The sequence below is a fragment of the Stylophora pistillata genome, chromosome 5 (genome assembly GCF_964205215.1).
Source record: "Stylophora pistillata chromosome 5, jaStyPist1.2, whole genome shotgun sequence".
NCBI classification, from domain to species: Eukaryota; Metazoa; Cnidaria; class Anthozoa; order Scleractinia; family Pocilloporidae; genus Stylophora; species Stylophora pistillata.
In genome coordinates this window covers 25058323-25073033 of record NC_142523.1, presented here as the reverse complement: position 1 = coordinate 25073033, position 14711 = coordinate 25058323, and the positions used below count along the sequence as shown (strand labels likewise).

Genomic DNA, 14711 nt, shown 5'->3' with positions numbered 1-14711 from the left:
AGCGCTATCTACTGCGAGGATCGTGCATCATATGTAAATAACATAACGTTGAGTAACATCATTAGACTGCTTCAGCCGACGGCCGTCAAGAAAAAAATTCCATTTCCAACAGTTTTAAATTCTTTTTTGTTTTTTTGTTTTGTGTCTCGATTTAAGTTTGTATCATTTTGTCTTTTGACATTTATCAGTAATTGGCAAGCGTTTAGGATGATGAAGGCGGGTCGTAATACGGTGGCCTTCCTAAATGATCGTCTGTGTCGCCCCAATCGTCCCAAATGAAGCTCGAGAGATCAACATAAATTTTTGGAAACCAAGGCAAAAGATCGGTAACAATTTGGACGATGAAGAAAACTTCCATCGTTCGGATATACGACCGCCCCCGTCATCTCGATCAGTACAAAGTTGGTGCGCCGATCAGTATGATGCAACACTGATCAATTGCAAAAGAGCATCAGGGCTTGAACTTCCCGAGTCGGCTGCATAGAAGACAATGCCTTCGTGATCGTTGCTTTGGTCCAAATAATTTACAAGCTTCTGTGTAAGGCAGTTTTCACTGTTTAGTCGGGGGACGTCCCCTGCTAAACAATATACAAAAGACGTAGGAGACGACGCCTAGGACTTATCGTCCTAATCCGAAAAGACAAGAACATCTAACCATTTGCAAATGTCACAGCAAAGGCAGCACGTTCCCCTCAGTTATTTCAAGACCCTGAGTGTTGGTCCGGTCTAGAGCTTTAACCTTTGACCTCCCGTAAGGCAGTGCGGCGCTTTACAACACCACCTTTCTAGGCACGGTTGATAGCCGTGTAACAAGCATGAACTCTTTCTGAGATGAAGTCGAACCCCCAAGGCTGTCTACGTTTAATAAAGTAATGTAAACTTACAGCTTTTCGCTGTGGAAAAGCAGTTAATTATTAACGGAAACAATAACAGCAACTGTAGGTCAGTTCAAAATTGGCGAGTTTTATTTCTTTTTAGCCCAGTTGGGGTATCTCGCACAAATCTCATTTGTTTCAAGCTCAACTCTACGCAAAAGTCTGTGGACTTTACACGCAGAGGACATAATTCAAAACGACTAAAACGCTTTATACAAAGTCCTCAATTGTTTCACGGCCCGTTATGACTGACTGTGAAGTTTGGGATAGAGGAGCATGGTCGAGCAGGATTTTGGAAAACGTTCGGCAAAAAAATTCCAAGAGTTCAACAGTTTTAAATACAAAAATTGTTTTAAGAATGACTTATCTTAAATAAAATGACCTCTTGAACTGCTAACAATGGGAAAGAGAATTCAATATGATACCTATACACTAGATTTGATAAAAGGAACGAGAAATGTTTCCATCGTCACCCAAGTGATGGCTGTTTTAACACTAAATCCGTGACCTTCTCCAGTAGTTCTGTTATGGGACTTGTCAGGGGAAACTTGGTGGAAAGTTTCTTCTTTACCACTGGCTTTCTGATGTAATATCTGCAACATTTATGAGACAACAACAAATATTGATGGCAATGATTCATTAGAGATTTGAAGGTTCACCTGTCTAATTTGCCCTTTCATTTCGTCTGCCCCTAATCATTTACTCTACGACAGTAATTTAAATGTTCATCATTTATGCTTGGGCGTTACAAAACAAATCTTCTTCAACTCAATTAACAGCCTGTATATGTGTTGTTTTGTTTTTGGTTTTGTCTTGTATTTTTTTCAGTGTTAATTTTCATGTACTTTTTTTAAGACAATGAAGTAAGTTCTTGATTGCTACCACTCCGATATGTCCCCTCTGATAAACCTCTGAATAATTCCCCTTTCCTCGTCTGCAAGCCTTTGTAATTGATAAACCTTCTAGAGTATCTCAAATCGCTTGCTATAAGCTATCAAATATTACAACTGCAAAAACAATTGCGGGAAAAATGGTACAAAAAGATCGTTTGCTATTCATTCTTAACACTCAAAAAAAAAATGCCTTGTCAACAAAAATAGCAGAAGAAAACTTACTGGAGCAGAAATCGAAAGAAAAATAAGCGGTATTAATGACTACGAGCAGTCCCGGCTTTTAGGCGAAGTCCACCGCGCGATTGTAAAGAAACACCAGGGTTCCCCTCGGCTCGTTGACATCTTTTTTTTTTTTCTTTTTTTTTTTACTCGCGCCACGAACTACATCGAAAAAGATGGACTGTTCATAGTCAACTGCACTATCATACCTTAATTCCTCTGCGTATCCAACTCGGATCTGATTCGCAACCACTGTACCATATTGCAAAAAATTCTTAAGCATGTAAAGTTGTCGGTAAAGAAGCATAGCTTCGGCGGGAGAGAGATATCGGCCAGAACATGATACTAATAACGTTCAACGTTCCATGCTCCTCTGTACAAAATATTTCTGAAAATAGAACGAAGAATATCAACCTTTGATTGTGAGACGCTGCTGTTGTCGTCGGATTAAGGTCGCTCTTAAGGTCCCTTAACCCTTCACCATTCAGATTGACCAGCAGCTAATTTCTTCCAACATTGTCGGTGCGAAATCAAACATCAAGGTTACGAGAATAAAGGAAATGGTTGCCGACCGAAGGAGCGCCATAAGAAATGCAGAAAGAACACTCTGGAGTATATGCATACTGATGTTGTAAAAGTTTTAGGGGTTAAGATACGCACTAACCAACAGATGTTAGTAAAAATCTACCGGCGTTCCATCACTAGTTCTGCTATCTGATTGGCCAACTTACTCGCCTGTAGCCTGAAAATGTGCGTTTGTAACCACAATAAAAATTGGAAAAGGCGAGTCTGTCTCGTTTTGACTTAAAAGTTTTAGATGACCAGAAGATTCATACTGTAAAGTATTCTTATTTTAAGTTGGTTGGGTATTGTCGTGTTGTGTTGGAAAAGAAACGTTGAATTTGTTAATTCCTCAAATTTTCCAAGTGGCAGCAAACCAAGCCGAAACGGTTCCTTTAAAGACACAGATTGACCAAAGTATGAACGAATAGACCGTAAATGTCAATCCCCGCCGTAAGAAGGAAAACTGTTTTTTGCACGTTACAAATAGAGCAGGTAGGGGTTTAGGAAAAGTGCCTTTCACCACCTTGAAACGAATTGCAATTGTATAAACTTTAAAATATTTTTTATTTTTTTAAGATTTACAATTTTACCTGGTGGTTTTATTTGACAGAAAGTTTATTATAGATAGAATTTCACCATAATAGATTTCAGGAACAGTAATCAGAGATATGAGGACACAAACATAACAGGGTTCAATGTACAGGTAAGCTAGTGCACAATAGTATCATGATTTAAAGTATCAGAATTTTTAAGCTTTTCTCATTATTGAAATTGTAATTTCATGCCTGTGTGTTGCCTAAATTCAAGCTATGTGGAGACATGAAATGAATAGGTGAACTTGACGTTGTCATGTAAATGGTCAACTTGACATACTATCAAAATTTGCTTTCAGCTAAAATCTTACTCAGGAATGCAGTTTTGTTATTTTTTTTCAATATATATAAAATTTATCCAGGCTTTTGTTTATTTTGGTCAGCTAAAGGGTGCACCAATCAGCACAACCTCCTCTGTATAAGTCTGATTGGTTTCCAGTGTGATCTAATTTACATTTGTGACTGAGTTTTGCACTAGTGATACATGGAAAAGGCATCTAGCTGTTTTCAGCCAATCAAGAGTGTAATTTTTCATGTATATCAGTGTTGCGATGAATTACCTTAACCCAAATAGACTACCGGTATCAAATAAATAACTTGGATCACGACATAGTGCAGTTTACACTTTGTGTAAGCCACACAAAAACACTCATTAGTTGATCCAATACCAAATTCTCAGATCAGAGATCATAAGAATTGTTTCGCTGACAGTAATGAGAATTACTAATGAGATCATGGGAGTGAAAGATTTAAGGAAGGTTTGTCTGTGAATTTGAAATTTTTGATCTCATAATTATAGATTGAATTTAAACAGTCAAATCACCTAAAAAGCCTGAACCCCTCAAACAAGCAATTTTTGAAAGATCAAGCAAAACACTTGATGTCCTCAAGTGAAATACTTACTGCTTGTTCTTGAGCTTCAACAATCTTCATGAGCCAAAAAATGTTTAGGACATTGTCTTCTAATGAAAAGCAGTTGGCCTGAAATAACAAGAAACATAATCTCATAAAGTTATCATAAATTCAGTCCAGTTACTAAACATTGTTCACTGTAAGAATGTAAGGATGAGTTACAAGGTCAACCCTGCATCAAAGTTAACAATGAGTGACTAGCACCTGATTTCTCCTTATGATGTCATCCCTGAGACATATATTACAGTCACGAAAATGTAGGAAATGATCACCAACTAAAGAAGCTCTTGACTGTTTAACAAAATAATTCTCCTTGTCGTGAGCTTAGGAAACGTGTAAAGAAACAAAAATCCTAATAAATGACGCTGCCCTTAACATCCATATTCATATTCTCCATTTCTCTATACATCTCCTGTGATACTGGCAAGGAGAACTTGTTTGACAATCAAGAAGTCCTTTTGATAGCGATCATTTCTTTCATTCTCATCACCTAAATGTTCAATTTAGGGGAGGTAGTTTCAGGAGAAATCAGATGTTAGTCAGGAGTTAATGGTATTCAAACCTAACCTGATGCACAGCACACATCAGTTCAAACAGAAGCGAAGTAGCATTGTCCAGAACCTCTCTCAATAATTTATCAGTCTGAAAAGAAACAGAAAGTACATTATATATAACTGATAACAGCACATGTCTCATTACATTTTTTGGTATAGAGGCATCCTTATGAGAATTACTTGGCGAGAAATTATTTCTAGAATTGGATTCCTTTAAGTCCCACGCAAAGGTGACCAGGTACTGATACTTAAGTATCCTGGTGCCGATGTAGAGGTCCTGCCTTCTAATGAGAACCCAGGAGTCCACATACAGAAAATCACCATGAAGTGAGCCCGCAGAGGATATAAATGAGGACAACACAAAAAGTCCCTGGGTTTTTGATAAAGAGCATCTGCGACACATTATATTTTATTTTTTTTCGTTAACACTTCATCACCCAAAAGGTTAGGAGTCACTATATAGGATGGGGCCTGAGCCCGAGTTGGCTCGGCCATGCGCAGCTTTGTAGACTTACGACTTGTTAGTTGTGTCCTTGCTTATTTTGTTTGTGATACAACTAGGATGGACTGTAGCAACAGTGCACCCTTGTAGATGTATTTGAAAACAATAACCCTACCTCTTGTTCCCTATCTCCCACTGTAAACATGTTCTTGTCAGCTCCTGACAACAACAGTTGAGCTGCTGGAGAGATACCAACTGTTTGCTGTGATGTGGTTAAAGGATGAAGAACAATGCATTTGAGAAGATCCTTGATAGCTTGTCCTGTGTAAAAAGAAAGCACTTCAACTGAGCCAGTGTCTGGAAAATTAACAGAGTGACTTGTGTACAAATAATATTTTGACCAGCCTGCTTGCGGGCAGTAGTTTGTGTTTTAAAGTGCGAGATTCAGCTCGGCGAATATTCAGTCCAGGTTCAAGCCCTGCATGGCCAGGAACATTGTGTTGTTCTTAGGCAAGACACTTTACTCTCGTCGCTTCATATTGCTACGGAAACTGGAGTTAAGCGCCTACCTGAAGGGGCCTTGGAATCTTCCAGCAAAACATGTGATAAAGGTTGTTGTAAAGTACTCACTTACAATAATTAAGATGCCTCAGCATCACCAACTTACTTGTGTGCTTTTATGACCATCAATCCTGTGGATAGAATGTCTGTCTCACGAAACAGACATACAAGTGTCTTCAACAACACCACAACAAAGCTGCAAATGAATTAAAGAGAAATTTCAACCAAACCTGAAAGTACAAAGTTCCAGAGGGGGATTAGCGGGATTTCAGAAAATCGAAAGAAATTACCACAAAAAATTTACGTCCAATTGGGAGCAAATAATTGTGCCAGGATAAGTGCTATTTTAAATGGCCATATTTTTTTGGAAAGAAAGTACTGGTATGAGTGACAGCAAGATTATTAAAAACAGCTGCTGAGGGCCCAAAATAATTTCCAAAGAAATAAAACTCACTTTGAACTCTTTGACATCTTATGGTCTCATTTGCTGTCTTCTTCGTTTTCTCACCGTCTCAACCATACAGGCTAGACTAGACACCCTGTATCCCCCCTTAAGTTGGAAAAAGGGGTCCACTGGGCCCTCTTTGACCAATTTCTTAGAATAAAAACCGTCAGTGCAAAGCGCATTTAATTTGCCAAAAAAAAAAGAAATTCAACCGCTAATAGAACTGAGTTACAGGAGAGCAAATATTTTCTGTTCCGCATGACCCCAACTCAGCATTAAGCATTTTATCAACATGATTGTCGCTCTATTTCTATCTTCAGGGTTTGTACACTTTTTCAGGCCAAAGATTCAAGGACTTTCCAGGACCCTACTTAGAAATTTCAAGGACTTTTTGTAATGACAATTTTACCTCAAAACCATGAGAAACAACTATGTTTTGGGTTTACCGATGGTGCAAAACAAAAGCAGATATTTTTCGATGTTGTTCAATAAAAAATCAAGGACTTTCAAGGACACTAAACAAAATTCAAGTACTTTCAAGGCCTTGAAATTGGCCTCCTGAAATTCAAGGGTTTTCAAGATGCGTACGAACCCTGTATCTTTCTAGTTTTAGTCGCAGCTCACTTTTCCAACCCCTGTTCGCATAATCTCATGCAGCCCTCATAGGGGCATTTTTCATTTGCCGCAACCAGTTTCCCCAGGCTTATTGGATTAAATATGCACTATCCTCATATCCTACACTGCACCTTTCAAAAGTTTTAAGTCAAACTATAAGTAGCATCTTTTGTGCTCTTCGCAAGGTTCCTTTGTCGAGTTCATCACCTTCTTAGTAACATTGACAGACAAGAGCCAGCCATTTTGAAATGTAGCACCCCTGCTTAGTATAATTGTCACGTGCGAGGTGATTATAACGAGATAGATCACAATCCCTGACTAATCAGAGCACAAAAATCTCTTTCATCATCAGTGTAATTATTCTAATTTTCAAAATGTTGCACAGAGCAACATGGGTGATATGAAAATAACACTTACTCAAGCTTATCCTCCTTATTGCTTCCTTTCTTTTGCGATGATTGGCTGCGGGATTGAGGCATGTATTGCTGTAGTTGACCCACCATGAACACAAAGAGATCTGCTGACTTAAGTTGAACTGCAATCAACATTTGAAGCCAAGGATCCAGATAGGAAACCATAAAACATGTAGTGTATGGGGGGCACTATGGTGCAAAACCAATCAGAGAAGAGGATTATGTTCCACCGTCACCATACTGGATGCTATTCCAGCCATATAATGGGTTAGTTTGCACATGTTACAAAATACTCTTCTCTAATGGTTGAGCAGCACAGTGCCCCCTTATACTGTCAAGTGAAAGCAAAGTCATAATTTAAAACACTGGGCTGCTATTCAGACTACCTTCAATGTCAACTTTATTGTTTACAGTCTGGTGCGTAAACATTCAAGGAAGTGCGATTGCAATGAACAAATTCGGAAGCATATTAGTGAGTATTCCCTTGATGGTACAAGTGCTTCAATGCCTTTTATGAGTAACATTTTCCTTTCCGTCCGATTTATCAACAGCTCAGATCAAGCAAATCTACTGCTACTGCTCGTTATTCGATAAATTTGCACGGCGATGCGACATTTGTACATGTAGCATGATAGCTTTTTTGACTGACGTGTAAATTTTCCATTGTCAATTTATTCCTTTTTCAAGCCGAAAAGTTCTTTGTTTTACACAACAATGTAACACATAGGAAACTTATAGCTCAGAACAACAAAGTCATGCATTCGTTTTCGTCCATGCAAGCACAAAAAAAAAATCATATGTGCATGTCTGACTACCGTGCATCTGAGCATATGAAACGTGTCTGTGTTGTTAACTTACATCTGAGTGGTAGTGTACCGTACCTTCTAAAAGTATTTTTTTCAGTTAAAACTCTTCTCTGCGGCTGTATAAAGCTCCTGGATGAGAATAAATGTCTTCTCCATGATATGCGATTGAAGGATTTCTGTCTTCAGCTGATTAAACAGGGGCAATAACCGTGAACTGAAAAAAGAATATGAGAATAACATTAAGGACTGAAATCTAACTAATATTCAGTAGCCATGAGCCCTAAATTTCTATTTTTTTTTTTTTTGCTGTGGGCTGTTTGCTCCACACAAGCCGGGTTCTCTTAAAACTGGACAGTGACCTGAGGTAAGGCAATACAGCTGCAAATTGTATTAGTAATAAAAATGCACCTGTTTTAAATATTAGCAAAGTGTTTACTGAGGAGAGTTTTTACATGTACTTAAATGAAAAAGAGAACAGAATTGTACATGGAAAAAAAAAAAAGACAGAACTTAAACGACAAATACATGTAAATAGATAAATCAGCATCAATTGCATAAAAGGAAAATCAACAATCAACTAGTGGTTTGACCAAGTTGCATTTATTTGACAGACCTTCTGTCCCCAACTTTTGAATGTCAGCGTGTTATTAAATAAATGTATGTAAAAGTTACTTGTCAACTTTGTTTGATCCAGTGGGTGAAGTTGGTGTGGAACTCCTTCGACTGTGACGGAGTGTAGATTTCTGAAGAGAGAGGCAATCAAAATTTATAATCAATTAACCCTAAAAATTATTTACATTACAAGTGTACAACACAGGTATCATGTGCAAGAGATTTCTTTCTTTGGACCTAAGTTTTGACAACAAGACTCACATGTCCTGTCTGCTCATCACTTGAAGCTAGTAAAAACAGTGCTGGTTAAGCCAACCAAAACACCTGACTAGTGTAACACCTTTACATGGCTAGTTTTTAATTACCCCATTTTATCAACATCCCTAGTTGAAAATCCTTCTATTACTGAGACTCTCCAAGAAAATTCAGGGCTCAACATCAACGGTAGCTAACTAGCCACAGACTAGTAGAAATTCAGTTTTGGCTAGTGGTGTTTGATTTCCACTCGCCAGTTTGGCTAGTAAAGAAACTGAAACAGTTGTAACATCTAAGTTGTCACTTGGCTAATAAGTTGAAAAGTTAATGTTGATCCTGAAATATGTTCAGCAGAAATTTGTTTTGACCCAGTTTTAAGAAGAATGGAAAACAAACTGTTACAAAAGCAGCTTTACATGTGTGAATCAAGTTCATTTTCAAAATGTGCAGAAAGGTTAATGCACTGTAATTTTTCTAATGCCAACAGTGTACACATAGGAAATATAATCTGATTAGTTCCCAGTCTTGCACATAACCTGACAAAACAACATAGCTCCACAATAACCTGGTGGCCCCTTATATCTTTATAGCTCTAAATTTCAAACTTATTGTAAGCCCTTGAGACATGAGGGTTAGTTTACTAAGACTACACAATGTACAGCGTGTAGCTCTTTCATGCGAAGAAGCCCAAACTGCCATAATCTAAATTGGTTGCTCATAACGGCACTTTCTGTGCTGAAGCCTGTTTTCCATATGTACATGTCGGGAAAAGCCCGTATGATTCCCATTTTCACTGTTTCATGACTGTCTCTAAGTTTTCAGACAAATAATTATAGAGGTTGTAGAAAGTGGATGCTGCGCCAACACATCCCACAATTCTGTGATGATCAACAATCACTTGCTACATGTATATTTGGAAGCTTCAATTTTCACTGTTAAAGAATTCAACAGTAATTTTGGCTCACTACCAGTCCTTCAATTGCCTAGCAAATCAGTACCATTGAATCACAGATATCTTTGAATTTACCGAAATGTTCGCAAAATCTGGGACAAATGCGAAACAAAATTACCAGTCACCATTGATTTTCCCATTTTTTGTCTAAAGAGTTAAAGTTCAGTAAATAGAGCATGTAGAACTTTGTTAACACACATGATGCATACCCACACAGCTTACTAAAAAGGAAAAAAAAAAAGAACTTACCGAAATACAATTGTTCCAGGCGCTTTTAAGATGCATATACATTGGTGTTTTTTCTGAAAGGATGTATAAGTCCATTTCCATCAATTCGAATTTCTTGTTGGCAGAATAATTGCCTCCATCATCAGAATTATAGTCCAACTCTTCCCCACTGTCTACAGAGCCATTACCTTCACTTCTGTAACGACTCCTCCCATATGGACCACTAGCAGAATCCACTGACTTTTGTCTGTTAAAACTAGTTGATGAATCCTGGTAAGAAATTTCAAGTTCACTACTGCTAGAGCTACAATTTAATTCATCATAGTCATTGTTAGTTCTCATCTACTGTGAAGCCAACGGTTTTTTTCTTCTTTGCTTAGCAACACTTCACGATTTCAGTCTTGCGCTTGAACTAGACTGCACGATCATTGATTGATGACCAGGTGGAGGTGGCGGAAGGAGTCGCCTGCTCTGAGGAGATGTAGAAACAGCTCCAATATTACTGGCTGACCCTCAGATGTCGGAGATCAGGGTCTGAGGCACTTCAATGAAGACTGGTTGTCTGTACTGAGAGATGCTGCGTCATGACTGGCTGGCTTTCTACACGTCCTATAGATGTTTTAGATTTAAGGTTACCTCCCACTTGGGGTGCTGTATCCACTCTTAAAACTGGAGAAGTACTGAGAATGGAAGATGATTGGAGAGCTAACTTCAATGGTGAATTGTTTTCACTAGGTGGAATGGCTATCGATTGGCTTGATGCCATTTGCTTAAAAATATTTTTGTAAACTATCAGAATGTGTTGGGTTTTGGTCTTCAAATCTCCTCTAAGACATTCTGCAACATCATAAATCTAGAAGAAAAATTATCATGTATTAAAGAGTAATCATTAATTTTTTTTAAAATAGCCTGTTTTCTGATCAACAATTTCAAGGATTCTTTTATCACCTATTTAGAATAGTCCATCATTACTTGCAATTATTCAAAGATAATTATTGTTTTTACTTTCTCTTGGGATTTACAATCATCTTGACAGATTAATTAAATCAAAAAAAGATTCCAAAGCTGGATTTTGCATAGGAAATACAAAGTGTATTACAGGTTACTCAGATATAGGAAATGCCAAAAGAAAATCAGTGTAAGCACTGAAGTTAGATTCTTCAAGTGCTGGATACCAGAACATTAATTTTTATGGATTATTTCATTTTACAGATATCAATTTTCCAATTAAAAATGCTTATAAAAACAAGTCTCTGTAAGAATCAAACATCTTGGGAAATGAAAATTTTCAACCCCTCTTCAAACCTTGCACGCAGTTACATGTAGGCACTCAGGGGGAATGCACAAAAAATGCTCTTTTTAAAGATTGAAGCACTCTTGTTGCCACAGTAACAATGGCTGCTTGTTTGAAGCCTGGGGCCTCATTCCCATGCAAAAACATTTAAAAAAAGAGTAAAGTGTTGATTTCTGTATCTCAAGCTAAATACAACATTACAGATTGGTACTTCTACCATATATAGCGACATCATTTATCTTCACTTTGATACATTCAATTTACCCAGAGAGTGAATGTGAACACACCAATAGATTATTCATCTCGGTACAGTTTCGGTCATTTTTTATCTGAATTTCTCCAAAAGTAAACCCATTCTGAAACCGAAACTACCCACCTAGTTGGTCATAAAATTATTCTAGTTTCTAAATATGTAAAAATCTCTGCGGGCCGGCCTCTACTTTTCCTTTTCATAGGGGCAGTTCGCGAACGAAGCTCAAAAATCAGATATTGCATAGTTTGGCTATGTTCGCATCTGATGTTAAGTTCTAAACAACAAACGTCTCAGGCAAATGAAGCGTGCAAGGCTTGGAAAGAATGTTATCTTATGAGCAATATCCCGAAGAGAAATCTCACCTCTGGTTGTCATCTTTTGAAAAAATTGATCAGCCTTTCTGGAGGGCTGCTTGACGTAACTGCAAACATATCGTGTTGAAATCGTGTGCATACCATCCAGATTCCGAGTGCTGCACCTTATTTCACGGGAATTTGAGCAATCTGACATCCTCTGTAGATACACTGGCTGATCTACACGAAACTAGGGACCTTAAGCATCGATGACTTTGGGTGTCACGGACGTTCGCCGGAAGTGATTTTTCAGCTGTCGTTAGCCGTTGCTATGGATACACCGTCCGTCCCTGATGAAAGGTCACGTCGACAACGCAAGATCACTTAATTTGACGTCCTGGAGAAAACGCAGAAGTACAGGTGGATTTGAGATTAAAATTGCCGTACTTCGAAGATGATTTGATGTCATTCACTCCGATGACCACATTAAATTTTCTCGGCTGTTGTACTTGTAGTCATGTCAAGCTTGCAAGTTCCCGGTGAAGGAGGAAATTACGCTGGTCGAAGCAGATCTTCGAGGTTAGTTGTCATGCAGCTTAATTTTTTTTGGACGAAAATCTCTGAAGTCTTGCAAGTAGCTTAGCGTAATGCGTACTTTGAGAAAAAAAATTCTTAACCTTAGGTTAAAGTTAACTTCGCTACAACAGATAAATATCAAAAGTCGTCCGTTAGTTTTGTGCAACAAGCAGTCGGCAGTTCCTATTTTGTTTATCTTTTTTGCCCGGCCCGGCTCAAAGTGCGACATCTAGCTATACGAATGTACGCACTTTTTTCTCTAGTAATCTTTCTTAAAGGACTATCTGAGATTGACGGAAATTAAAGAATATAGGTATCCGTGATACCGCCCAAACTGGTTTGAAAATAAAATGTGTGTTGCAGCTATTAAACTTACTCTTACACGTAAAGCATATTATTTAAGCTTAAGTAATAGAGCACTTTTTCCGTGTTTATATAGCCTCATCTAAACACGAGGTTGGTTGGGAGAATTCAAGACAGTTTGCAACTGTGGTGATTATATACTGGCCATGCCATTTGTTGGCTGACTGGTAGAATTCATATTAATTACTTTACTGACGTACTACTATCCTCTGTATAGAACATTTAAATTAGCCTAAAATCGCTGGGAAACGAAGGATTTTCAGCTTGGGAATGAAAAATATAAATTTTTACCAAAAATAGGGTGTACGTTCGAAAACTGGAAGTAATCTGGTTGTAATCTATAATTGGGGAGACTTATATTTACATATGCTACAGAGAAGTTTAACACTGCATTTTTTAATCATATCAGATCAACTGGGCATGATCTTCATGTAAGCTAACTGGATACTTGTATAAGTTATCTTTTAAAGGCTGAAATTTCATGCATTGTTTAAAACAGTGGTAAAATGCAATGGAGTGAACAGAAAGACATTCTCCTGTGCCATGAAGTCTTGCAGGCTGAGCCATACAGGGCTAAAGAGACGACTGTGGGCAGAGCACAGGCATGGGAGAAAATTGCCAACATTCTCAACAAAATAGCAGAGTTTAAAGTTAACAAGAGGTCTGTAAGAGATCATTATATGGTCCTGGTGGAAAAATTAAAAAAAAAAAAGACTTCACAATAGTTAAAAGCCAGTAGCATCAGTCCTGAGCCAACCAAGCTGGACAGACTACTCAAAGAAATCATAGAGAGTGCTGAGGCCTGTGATAAGTCAAGAGACGAGGAGGATGAAAACACAAGAGAGAAATATCAGAAAGAACAAGAGCAAGCTAAGGATATCAGGCTCAAAGCCATGGAGTGGTCACTTTCAAATGGTCACTTTCAGATGGGGATGGTGAAAATCAAAACAAGGCCATAAAGAGGCAATCCAATGGAACTGAAATGGTGGCCTATTTGAGGGAGCAGGCAACTGAGGAGAACAGGGTAAAAGAGAGAGATATAGAAATAAGATCTGTGCAGTTGGAGAAAGAGACTGAGAGGCAGCAATTGCTTGACTAGCAGCATAACAGCCTGATGCAACTGCTGTTACAACAGCAGCAGCAGCAACAACAACTACAACAACAACAACAGTTCCAGTAACAACAACAGCAGCAGTTGCTACAAATGCAAACCTACATGGCTCAACAGCAACAACAGCAGTATAAGATGCTTATGGAAATATTAGAAAAGAAAAATTGGAAAAAGAAGTGTAAATCCTCAAATATGAGCACTCTCCTATCCACGAAAATTTGAAATAAGCACCCTGCCCCCTTCCCTGGCCCAGATTTGAACATTAATACTTGCTTTCAGTTCAGCTTGCGAACATGTTTAAAGTGAACTGAAAAGGATCCCTCTTGAATAAGCACCCTACTGTTTTAACTCAAAATTTGAATAAGTACCCTGATCACCACTTATTTGAAGATTTACAATATTATACCATGAAACATATATTTTATGCCTTTATTTTTGTAATATTGTTGGATATCTTTTGAGCTACTCTTTTAAAACATTTTTTTTAAACTATGATTGTATCGGCCCCAACCAAAGCAACGGACCAGTACATATTAACTTCTTGATCAAAAGAATCACCATCTACCTCAGGTGGAGTCTGTTAGTGTGATGAAATTGACTGCTTACATATTTTTTATGCTTAACATATTTTTTATTGCTTGTGATGTCTTCATGCTTTCTGTATTACATTTTATATAATTTGTTGATGACACAATTTATTCATACCAGCATATACATTGTAATTACTTATCCTCAAAAGGTATATTACTGATGAGAAATTAATGCCATGTATAGAACTTTAAAATTTACATGACTTGCTATAATATAAAACTGGGCACATTACTTTGAAACAAAATTTTGATTAAAAACTCTATGAACTTTGCCATACAGTGTAATGAGCAT

General features: G+C 37.8%; 2 pseudogenes across 2 annotated transcripts; one reads left to right on the top strand and one right to left on the bottom strand.

The window, feature by feature from the left end:
- Positions 1-943: 943 nt before the first annotated feature.
- Positions 944-10967, bottom strand: LOC148730997 (uncharacterized protein C12orf56 homolog; annotated as a pseudogene). Its single transcript, XR_016001975.1, has 11 exons — positions 10962-10967; positions 9961-10792; positions 8565-8635; positions 7968-8106; positions 7091-7197; positions 5712-5809; positions 5228-5373; positions 4624-4698; positions 4048-4125; positions 2197-2375; positions 944-1468 (listed from the first exon to the last, which is right to left on the bottom strand). The product of XR_016001975.1 is annotated as an uncharacterized protein C12orf56 homolog (transcript).
- A 1065-nt stretch (positions 10968-12032) lies between these two features.
- LOC148730996 (uncharacterized) lies at positions 12033-14690 on the top strand (annotated as a pseudogene). Its single transcript, XR_016001058.1, has 3 exons — positions 12033-12199; positions 12295-12358; positions 13218-14690. The product of XR_016001058.1 is annotated as an uncharacterized LOC148730996 (transcript).
- Positions 14691-14711: the final 21 nt, after the last annotated feature.